The sequence below is a fragment of the Spinacia oleracea genome, chromosome 4, assembly GCF_020520425.1.
Source record: "Spinacia oleracea cultivar Varoflay chromosome 4, BTI_SOV_V1, whole genome shotgun sequence".
In the NCBI taxonomy this organism is placed as follows: Eukaryota; Viridiplantae; Streptophyta; class Magnoliopsida; order Caryophyllales; family Amaranthaceae; genus Spinacia; species Spinacia oleracea.
The window spans coordinates 110777555-110788376 of NC_079490.1; the positions used below are offsets into that span (position 1 = coordinate 110777555).

General features: G+C 39.8%; 1 long non-coding RNA gene across 2 annotated transcripts; it reads right to left on the reverse strand.

Annotated features, from left to right (window-relative positions):
* Positions 1-5930: 5930 nt before the first annotated feature.
* Positions 5931-8158, reverse strand: LOC130459923 (uncharacterized). Of its 2 annotated transcripts, XR_008919657.1 has the most exons (6): positions 7958-8158; positions 7710-7854; positions 7473-7542; positions 7122-7204; positions 6629-6731; positions 5931-6205 (listed from the first exon to the last, which is right to left on the reverse strand). It is a non-coding gene; the product is annotated as an uncharacterized lncRNA (long non-coding RNA). The 2 variants fall into 2 exon arrangements; XR_008919656.1 differs by lacking the exon at positions 7122-7204 and having other exon boundaries at positions 7958-8146.
* Positions 8159-10822: the final 2664 nt, after the last annotated feature.

A 10822-nucleotide genomic window follows, 5' to 3' on the forward strand; every position in this document is an offset into this window, starting at 1 on the left:
ATATTAATTTGTTGTAAGCCTAAAAATGCCTCTAAGTGGTATTCTTTTAACAAAGCTTTTTCTGTGGGAGTAAGGGCTCGTAGCCAACGCCTAACAGTCCGTTGGAGTGAGAAAGTAGGGATCGACATGGCAAAAGCAGTAAATAATTAGAGCACAGCAAAAAGAGAGAAAGAATTTGAGAGTGATGGAAAATAAGGACGTATCTAGCCCCTATATATAGCTGAACGCATCCCATGACATCCTGATCCCATTCGGAAACTTGTTAGAAAATCCGAAAGTCAAATATTACCAGGAAAGGACTTTCAGCGCCCACGCCTGGGCGCCGAAATGTTTGACGCCTGAACTTGGGCGCTGAAAATGCAGCCCAAGGCCCAGATTTCACGAAACACGGAACAGGAAAGGACTTAAAACCGTGTTGCTAAAACACGGGGCCCTATTGCAAGAAGGATCAAGCCCAAAGCACCTTTAACTCCCAAATAAGCAAAAAATTAATAACATTAAAACTTGGTCGAAACTTAGACTCGTCTCAGAAAATGCTCATGTACACTTTTCAAAAAAAGCAAGTTAAATATCATGGTCATTCTTCGAAACACCAAAAATATGTGTCGTCAAGTCATTGGTTTTCCAAATAGAAAATGTCTGTCTGTCAAAGGGATAATCCGGGCCAAGCCAAAACCGGATGTCGCCTGAAAACTAAAGTCGCACTCCGCGGCTTCGCTAAAATAGCACACTACTATAGGAGGTCGCTCGCACATACGAGCGTGACCCCAAACATGATTACGAGATACAAAAAACAACCGACGAGCCCCAACGCTTGGGGGCTCGCAAAAAATGGACTCCAACAAGGAGCGCGCAATCAAAATCACATTCCTAGACTGCGCCACACACCATATCATGTTTGGATATCTCAAAAAAAAAATATTGTTAAACAAAAATATACACAGTGTGGACCCACTTATAGGACACATCTAATCAAGAAATATTACGACCCACCAACAGGTTGTAATCACAAAAGCCCTTCTACATAGGCAAAATAAGAAATTCAAAATGGGCTCGCCCACCCTCAGCGGGCGGGGTCTGCGTCACTAGACGCGCAGGTCCTCAGTTTTCGAAAGAAATAAAATCTTCAAATTTAAAATAGGCTCGCCATCTTCAGCCGGCGGGGTCTACGGCCCAAACCACGTAGGTCCTTATTTTAAAAAAAAAACAACAAAATTAAATTTCAAAACAGATTCGTCCACTTCTATCGGACGGGGCGTCCACCCTCAGCGGACAGGTTCGCCATCTTCAGCCGGCAGGGTCTACGTCACAAACCGCGTAGGTCCTTATTTTCAAAACATCAAAACAGATTCGTCCACTTCTATCGGACGGGGCGTCCACCCTCAGCAGACAGGCTCGCCCACCTTCAGCGGGTGGAGTCTGCGTCACTAGCCGCGCAGGTCCTTAGTCGCTGCAGCGATAACTTTTTTCGGTTTTCCCTTTTTCAAAAATTAAAGGATTGGTTTTCCCTTTTTCCAAAAATTAAAGGATTGGTTTTCCGTTTTTCCAAAAAAGAACGATGTGCTGGATTTTCCTTCGTTTTACGTCCTATAAAAACAAGGGGGTTTTCTCGTTTAGCTAGCCCTGAAAATGAGAATCTTTAAAAACGTTTTACCTCGTGATTGGGCTTGGCCAGGCCCAATTACACTTTACAGCTTTGATTTCGAAAACATCTGTAGCTACTCCCAATGACAAAGTGAGGGAGTTTCTACACACCTTTAGATTCTTCCAATGACAAAGTGAGGAAGTTTCTATACTATCAGTTGACAAATCCCAATGACACGTGAGGGATATGTCGACACTTCAAGTGATGACCCTTAAGTCAAATGTTATCACTCGGGGGCTCGTGAGACTCTCGCAAAACAGGTCACATACACCATGGCTTGTGTGACGCACTCCGTCTAATACTTTGACCATCGTCTTACTCCAAGACTCAGTCAAAGTGGGGGCTAACTGTAGACACCTACTTTTGTCCCCGTTCCCGCAAGGGAAAGGTTCGATGATGAAAACGTAAAACTCCACTTGACAACGCATCTCCTATAAAATTAACGAATCTCGATTCCCCATTTCATTTCACCCGAAACCTGCTATTTATGGAAACTTGCTAAAAAATAGTAACTGCCGTAAAAGGTAGCTTCTAAAAGTGGCAAATCGTAAAAGATAGGAACCTGTCAGAATTAGGTGTTGCATTCCAACATAAATCCTAAATGAGATAGAAAACCGCGAGAATCCTATTCCTAATAGGATTCGGAAATAGGAGTTACGTATTAATTAAAATCCTAACGAACCTAGTATTCGTAACGGGCCCAGACGCATTCCGTCATAAAATTGATACGCGCTAAAAGACTCGAATCAATCTCAAACTCTACGGATTTCAGGAATCCGAATCTGACTAAAGAAAACAGCCCAGACCCTATTTTCAACGCCTGGCTCTGGGCGCCAAAATCTTCGGCGCCCAGGCCTGGGCGCTGAAAATACCTGGGTACGTGTTTTTTCCTAATTCTTTGTAGATTAGAACTCTGCAATTCTATCTTTCCACGAACTCTTCCCTATAAATAGGCCCCTAAATTCGACGTGAAAGGACACACAACAACACATAATTATATTCTGAGTATTGACTCCAACCCTTAGCCTAAGCCTCTCGCTGCGAAACTGTTCACGCGTTCTGTCGCAATCGATCCATAAATCGAACAGAACGTATCCTGTCCCATAATTGAGATTCGTTAAATAAAAAGGAGAAATAGCAAAGTCAAAGTGGTTAGTTTTCTGAGAACCGTGACGCACCTCTCAAGGGTGCGTCGTAATGTGTCCCTTTTCGATGATTTAACTGCTTTCCTCGCCCTTTTTATGAACTGTTAAACTAACCTAATCTGATTGTTCTATCACGCCTAACAAATATAATATTTTTGGGAAATCGGATTATCATGCTAGGTCCCTTAATGCTATTTAAATCAGATAATCACGATCGAATTAGTATTATATGTTGCATATTGCAAAAACCACTCAGATTAGTTTAATTGTTAACGCATGTCCCTTCAATTATTTATGCTGAGCTAGTAAGGATATCCTGCCTCTGGAGTTATCGACGAGCGAATTACTCCTCTCGGTAGTTACAGTCCCCCGAACCCTGAATCTCTACCTTGCGGGTGTATATTGAGAGATCCCCACACCAGGGATCACAAGGGAACCTACGACCGTCGTGGTCAAACATAATTGCACTCCCTTTATGTCACGATAACCGGGTTTTGACAGTTTTTCTCATTGTCGTTAAAAACTGAATGGCGACTCCTATATTACTAGTCAATTGGGTGTATACTCACAGGAAATCCAATTACACTTGATTGAATAAAAAGAATCGTCACACCCACGAGGGACAAGGTCACGCATTAGCCTCGCGCTTTTTCGACCCCCTCACAGCATGTCCCTTCAATTATTTATGTTGTGCTAGTAAGGATATCCTGCCTCTGGAGTTATCGAAGAGCGAGTACTCCTCTCGGTAGTTACAGTCCCCCGAACCCTCAATCTCTACCCTGCGGGTGTACGTTGAGCGATCTCCACACCAGGGATCACAAGGGAACCTACGGCCGTCGTGGTCAAACATAATTGCACTCCCTTTATGTCACGATAATCGGGTTTTGTCAGTTTTTCTTATTGTCGTTAAAAACTGAATGGAGACTCCTATATTACTAGTCAATTGGGTGTAAACTCATAGGAAATCCAATTACACTTGATTTGACAAAAAGAAACGTCACACCCACGAGGGACGAGGTCACGCATTAGCCTCGTGCTTTTTCGACCCCCTCACAGTGGCGACTCCACTGGGGATAGTGAAGGAAATACTCGTGCTCGTAGGTAATCAAAATAGCCGAAGGGTGAAACGATCCTACCCCGCGTTATTTCCCTATCAAGTTGGGACGACCTGAAAATCAGCATATTAATGTGAACGGACAGAACCGCATAACGAATCTTGGCTCCCTTGGATGTTTCATCTCGGGAGTTGGGACTAAGGATACCCATCGCCAACCGGGGGGTGCATACGCTTCAAATGTTGTCCACTCGGCACTTTTCTCTAGTAGTACACCCGTCCCAAACCCATTCGCTCGCCCACTAGGTCCCTCTCATTGGTGCATGGCCCCTTGGCTTACATCGTGATTGGCCTCTTTGGCGAAATTCGTCTGTTGAAGGCACTACCTCGACCGGGGCATGTGTTGGATCTGCGATAGAAGCGGTACCAAGCCGGCGCAAATACTACCCATAGAAGCCTATCATAAACTACATGACATATTATTATTTTGCCTCATGATGTAATGTTAGTTATGTGCAGCGAATTATGTGATTGTGTGTGACAAATAATGCTAGAAAACCAACGACCTTAAAAATTGCCCAAACATTCATAAACCAATTGGCCAAAGAGTTATACCAAAATACGTGTTCCGCAAACCCGAACGATCGCCACAAAAATAAGCGACGCTCGGGATGGCCCGTAACGAATCCCACAAACGCTGCACAACGCGTAAAGGACGTTATTAGGCAAGCACGCAAAATCAAGTCGCATAAACAAAAAATATACGCAATTAGAAAACGAGCACTAGCCAGGGACGCATTTTCAGCGCCCCTGGCTGGGCGCCAATATTTCTCACGCCCACCGCTGGGCGCTGAAGTTGCTGCCTGGCCTTTTGGTCAGGCACAACAGCCTCGGTGCCCGCGCATAAAGTATACGTAGCAGTAAAAGAAAATTCGTGAAAATTGCTGCGAGGGCGTATGAAAAGGCACTCGATTCTAAAAGCGACTTGTAAAAAATAAAATAACTCTTTGTGTCGTTGTTAGGCCTCCTATGACGACAATGTTCGGCTCCAAAATCGAGCACGCTAATTGAAATAACCTTGAATGTCACATGGGCAAAGTATTCAAAAAATGATGTTCGAATAAAGTCTTCAAGAAAAAATAATGTTCAAATAAAAAATAAATAAATCCAAGTCTAGACTAGGCTATGCCAAAGTACAATCCAAATCCTAAGTCTTAGTTGTCTTATACATAGAATCGGTCCTAGTGCTTGGTGTCGTTCTGCAAGTTAAAAGGTTAAACCATATTGAGTCTCCCTTCCTAACATTTAAATCAATAAGCACCCATATGTAATTGTCATCTCTTACTAAGAATCTACGGCCTCAATACTCTCTCTCACCAATAAAAAGAACATATTATGTAATTCGAGTATTTGCAAAATGGAAACAGCCACATTCTGAAAATCATTCCTCCATAGTCGCACAACCCCCAAAGTGAGCCTAAGGTATCAATACCATTGGCAAAGAAAAAAATTTAATGGCCTCAAGGCTTATGATCACATTGGGTCACGACTATCATAGTCCTCTCGAGCTACTCGCTCCTTGAAGTACTCCTAAGTACGGACTAAAAGATTTTCCACGAATCACTACTACAAAAATGGGCAAAGAGACCCATCAAAAATAGCCTAAGAGACCCTCTTAGAGGAGGTCTCTAGATGGGGGGGTCTCTTTATAAAAGAGACCCCCTCATCTAGAGGAGGTCTGTTTGTTAAAAACAAGAGACCCATTATTTAAGAAAAGGGGTCTCTTATGTAAACAATACGAAAAATAAATTAGAAAGGGGAGAGACCCCTTATTAGAGATATAGGGTCTGTTTATAAAAAAAATTAGACCCCTTATTTAAGATAGGGGGTCTCTTTGAAAATTTTAATATTATTTTATTATGCAAATTTAGACCTCATATCTAACATAAAGGGTCTCTTTGTCATTTTTTAATATATAAAAAAAAGACCCATCACCTAAGATATGGGGTCTCTTTGCCAATTTTTTAAATAATTTTTTTTTCTTGAACACCAGAATCATTGCTTAAACGTAATAATACAAACCAACTTTAATAAAGCACCAACTATTAATATTTCACCAAAATCTTCTACAAATACGTTCATGGTCTATCGTGAACATAAATCCAACATTTTTACATATATATCAAAAAGTTGTACAATTACAAGAAATATATACAACTCCATATAGCCTTATTTTTGTTCTTGCTTTGCATCACACTAAAAACAAAAATAGCCTCATTGAAACCTTGCATCTTCATCGGTATGATATGCTAATCATTTCAAGGCCGGGACAACCACGAGCAATGCTTGTGATCCTTGAATCTGTAAGGTAGACATATGTAGAGGAATTAGTATATAAAGAAAAAAAACAAAAAACAAAACACAAGACATATGTGGAATAAACTACCATATAGAGACTGATTAATTTGTCGGAAAATAATGGGCAATTAACATATCCACAAGCTAGAATCTATTTGATTTGACTAATAAAAGTTGCATTGGAACTAATATCTATATTTATCCATGTTCTTTAAAGACAACTAGACATCATATACAGTCAATAGTCAATAGTCAATAGTCAATAGTATGAGATTTTGGTAGAGCCAGAACTTTGCTGAAACTTGCACTTAGTGGAAATCATAACCAGCTCCATACAGTTATTTAGCATAATTCAAGAAATGACATCAGGTTCAAGCACATTTGAAATAATCAAGATGCAAATTATTAAGCAAAGCAATAAAGCACCTGGCAGGTCACATCCCAGAGCACTGATCATGAATGATTTTGTTCCTAGCTTTAACAGGCACTCAGCAATATTTCTTGCTACACCTCCTAGCATAAATTCATTCTGCAGAGAAAAGGGGATGTGGTGTTCAGATATTTTAAATTCTGACAATGAGATACCTTAGGCAACAAATACATCAACAGACCCACTAGTCATCAACACTCCAAAATCCAGACACGCAGGAATCAATTGGCAAAGACATCAACTTTTTAGGAACAATTACAGAATCTGGAATGGACATCTTGAGAGGAACCTCCAAAACGTGAGCATATAGAATCTGGTGTCACTCTAAATTCAAAGATGGCAATAGATGATGTATATGATTCCCAGAAACTTGAGTTACAGGGGATCAAACCATAAGATCGGCGCATGATTGAACCTAGAATAGCTGAACAGACTACCAATTTCTTTATTACTATAACACTCAAACTCATTAAACCATTAGAGACTGACCAATTCAACGAGACAATTCCATTTGACTCAAGCTCGGCAAAATCCAGCATTTGCAGAACCGATAGCAATATGGAAATAGTAGACTGCAAATCAAACAAAGAAACTCACAAAATAAAACATCACTAATCACATAATAACAATAGTTCTTTCATTCACGCAATACTAATTTCGCAAAAGAAACACACAAAATCCACATTCTGCAAAGGAGTGGCAGAGAAACACAAACAATATTACTCCCCTTATTTTATCTCAAAAGTTAAATATCTCTTAATATGTGCAGAACAAAATTTACCACAGGATAGAAAAGGCTGAAAAGTGTAAGTGATGTAAGATTGAAAAAGAGATTATTACCTAACCAATCAAAAGCAATGACATGATAGTTCTTGGAAAGTATTGGAATAACTTTGCGATATGAGTAAGCCTGTTAAAATCATGCACTCGATCAATTACATATGGTTATTCAGAACTACAATAGAAGATTCATCACGTAAAACAGAATGCAGCTGCAAGAAAATAAATTAAATGCCATATTTTGAGTGTTTGTGTTGAGAAATTATTCTAAATCAATGTAATTGACATAAAACACACCTGTGATGGGAAACCATGAATGAGCACGACTGAAGGATTATCAGTACTTCCACTTTCAACACAAAACCATCTATTGTACAGAATGATACGTGTATCACTCTTCAATTCCTGTAATTAATCACTGCAATTAATCACTCTTCAATTCCTGTAATAAGAAGAAGCTAGATAAGCTACTATAAAGCCTAACTTGTTAACATGGCCTTATATTTGATAATTGATGCAGTTATAAATTGATAAGAGGGATTCACCTGAAAATGTCATCAGAAGCTTGTGAACTGCTTCCCATTGTTAACCCAAATGTCGCAATGCTTCATATTCCGATTATTACCTAGATTGCCTTTACACCCACAAAAATTTTAACCAATCTGAAATCCTAATTCCCCTCAAATCCTCCCGAAGAACGATCCGTAAAAACCCTAATTTCACAAAACATAACCGTGCAAGTAAAAACCCCTAAATTCCGTGAAATCCAGAACAAATAAGAAAAAAATGCAACACAATTTCAACTAAATCAACATGAAGTTAATTCAAATGAAATGAACAAAACATCACAAAATCAGAGATTGAAACAAAAAAATTACAGGCCTGGAAAAGGTTCTTCCAGTTTGGATCTGCGAGAGTGTAGCTTGCTGAACTCTGGATGCTCGCTTCTAGGTTCTTTCAACTAATGAGGCGCCATTATCGCAGATTATTTTCTCAATAGGGTTTCTAGATTAGAGGGGCAGTGCGGAGGAGGAGATGGAAGGAAAAGCTCTTGGTTTAATTTTTTTTTTCAATGGAACAAGGTTGTTGGAAGATGAGAAAGAAGGAAATGAAAGAGACCCGGTATCAAATAAGGGTCTCCTGCTTTTCTCGTAAATTTGGCTTTGTGGGTCCAGGGTACACAAGAGACACGTTATCTAAACTAACGGGTCTCACATTTTCCCCTTCTGATTTTCAGCACGAAAAATGTGGGCCCTTTGATAAATTAGAGACCCGTTATCTAAAATAAGGGGTCTCTTGTTTTTTTCCATCTTATTTTTCGCAGATAAATTGTGGGTCATTTCAGTAATTAGAGACCTGTTACCTCTAATATTGGGTCTCTTATATTAAAGAGACCCGTTATCTCAACCAATGGGTCTTTTCTTAAGGGTCTCTTTGCCCATTTTTGTAGTAGTGAATGCAACATGACGAACCATGAAAATACACAAATCGGCATGCCATAAGGCTACCATTGGAGTAAATCAATACACACTAAGAGGGAAGCCGCGCGCACTAATGATTCTAGTCTTGTAAAAGTGGAAATTCGATCTCCCCAACTAACTACCTTGCCAACATTAAGCAAAATGGCGCATGACAAATGAACACCCAAGGTTAAGTCTAAAGTGTCAACCAACGAAAGTTATGGTCCAATTAACCTAAGTCTAAAAGTCGCTTGGTCAAGTATTATAGGCTTACGCCACGTCATTATTTTGAGTATAGGCCACCTCCTTGTATTCATACACGGGTTATAATCAGAGAAATTAATGAAAGTTCGAGTCTAAATCACAACTTCCAATTAAATCCCGGAAACCGGAGTCTAAAAAGAAACAAAAAAATTATTTTCGATGTAATTCTTTCGTTAAATTTCAATAAAGTAAGAACAACATTTTGAATCTACGCTATTTGCACATTTTAAGAAATGACTAAATACGCTTGCAAAGTAAGACAATTTAAAAGGTCCACCCTAGGCCTACTAAAGCTAAAGGTCCACCCAAGGCCTACTAAAGTTAAAGGTCCACTATAGGCCTACCAAACGAGGCTCACTCAGTCTCTCCTCGTGACTCAAAGACCACAACCATCTACCTTTTAGCCCAAATAAAAATTTTGAAGGATTTATGTTGGGGAGAAATCCCAAGCAAAAAGAGAAAATAGAAAGAGAAAAGGGAGAGCGAAGAGAGCGAGCCATGAAATACTTAGCCCGTACCTCCCAAAGTGCGAAATTTACCCAAGTAAACGAAGGAAAAGAATTGAGTCAACCAATCCAAATCATGCCACAAAAACTACATAAAGTTCTACGATGTCTACCCTTTCCAATCCTTATGTTCTTAGACGCCTTCGCTCTGGGGCCCCTGTTCAGCTCATTTAACCCATCCATGTTCTCATTGCCATAACCCAAGAAACCATTACCTCGACTCTTGTTCTTGAACTTGTTATCAACTGCAAACCACGTACGACCATTGACACGTGCGTCATACCCATTATTTCCAAAGCCCTAACCTGCTCTTACACCACCATTAGCATAATGACCATATAACTTGTTTGGATACATCCTGTTGATATACCCTTGAGCCGTCCCCATGCTACTCATTGGCCTTGGTTGATGTAAACTCATGACACTAGCTTGAGGCTGCAAATTGTGAGTCCTAGCAGATGTAATCCTCATGCTTGACCAATAGATATACAAATTATCCTATCTCATTCAACCCATCTTTCAAGCCATCTTGAGTCACGAATAAAAAAAAAACAAATGAAAAGTACGTTCTACGCTTAACGTAAAAAAAATTAATAAAAAAAACTTTGCAAAGCGCACAAAAAAAAGAAAAGAAGCATTTAAAAAAGGAAAAGAAGCTTTAGCGCGCAAAAAAAAAAGATTCGCAAATATTTGGCACGAAACGAAAAGGAGCAGCGCTAAAAGACAGCCCAGAACACGCTTTCAACGCCCAGACCTGGGCGCCGAAAATAATAGCGCCTAGCCCTGGGCGCCGTTCTTGCTTGTCAACTCCCAATTTCTAAAAGTTTTCGTATATTTTCCTATATACATGCGGAAGAATAACGAACACTTGGGGGGTAGAAGATCATATAAAATACGCAAAATACGCGCGCTCCAAAATTTTCGTACACTTATTTCAAACATTACGGTTCCACTCGAACGTACTTGTTTAAAATCGGCATTCTAAGAAACCATTTTCTGGCTAAGAACTACGCAAGACCTGATTCCAAATTAAATCTATTTAAGGCGGATACGTAGGCAATCCATGATTCGGTCCAACCAATTTGCAAAATGTTAAAACCTATAGAATAACCAACCCAGTGGAGTCCCTTATTGAAATTTAATTACTTGCAATCCAAGTCAAAAGAAAAATTTAAGTCAA